Source organism: Pyxicephalus adspersus, chromosome 1, assembly GCF_032062135.1.
Source record: "Pyxicephalus adspersus chromosome 1, UCB_Pads_2.0, whole genome shotgun sequence".
In the NCBI taxonomy this organism is placed as follows: Eukaryota; Metazoa; Chordata; class Amphibia; order Anura; family Pyxicephalidae; genus Pyxicephalus; species Pyxicephalus adspersus.
This window is the reverse complement of record NC_092858.1, coordinates 3,472,015-3,473,064: the sequence shown is the minus strand read 5'-3', so window position 1 is coordinate 3,473,064 and position 1,050 is coordinate 3,472,015.

Genomic DNA, 1,050 nt, shown 5'->3' with positions numbered 1-1,050 from the left:
ATTCATGACAGAGCCAACACTTATAAATACAATTATAGGTCTCATGGTGCTCACCCCTGGAAGTCAATCAAAAAACTAAATTGGACCCCTCACCTGGGATGTTCAGCTACAGAGATTTGCCCACTGTGGCCTAGCACCCCTCCAATCCACACTAGCAGTTGTAAACAACTACCAGAAGCCCCGCCCCCTTGTTTATTTCCTGGTTTCCTTGGTGACATAGAAAATTACATTTTGGATTTGAGGTGTGCTAGGCCGCAAAATAATTCCTTTTATAAAATAGAAGATAATAAAAATTTATCTACATGCTGGCACTTGTAGTGCTCTGAGTACAATGTAACCCAGCTTCTAGGTTCTGGGCCTCCTCCTACCATGGAACTACAAGTCCCAGCTGGGACCATCGCACTCAATCCAAAAGGGCTTAGACGACCGTCATGCTCTGCTGTACAATCCCCATGAAGCCGTCTAGGGGGCCCCAAGGAGCCCTCTGTGACTTCAGGTAGGACAATTCTGCACTCACACACACACTTGCTTGTCTAGCCAGGGACCCTCCTGAGTACACAAGCAGCCATGACACTCTCTGTACACAGCCAGAAAACCTTCAGCCATATCTGCTGTGAGACATTAGCAGTCTGTGTGATCTGATCTCCCCTAGGGGCACAGGGCCTGTACTGGATGTGGGTTCTTATTGTCTTATTGTTTTGTGGTCAAAACGAGCATTTCACTAAATTAAAGAACAGAGTGGGTCTGAAAATTGTTGATGAAAATTCTTTCAAACATTCTGGCCAATACAGAATAATAAAAATGAACACAAATACAGCCCCTAGATTGTGTGATAACCCACAGACCACTAGATCAACAATGAAATGCTTCCATTCCACTCAATAACACGTGTTAAATGGAGAAGTAAAAAGCTTCACCATATTAAGTATCCCCCATGTAACTTCCCCAATGTCCTCACCCTTCTCCCTGCTCACTTACATTCTTCATTTTGTATGGGGCTACTGTTGTCCTCTCTTCTACATCTTCCCAGTTCACTCGGGAGAGAAACCG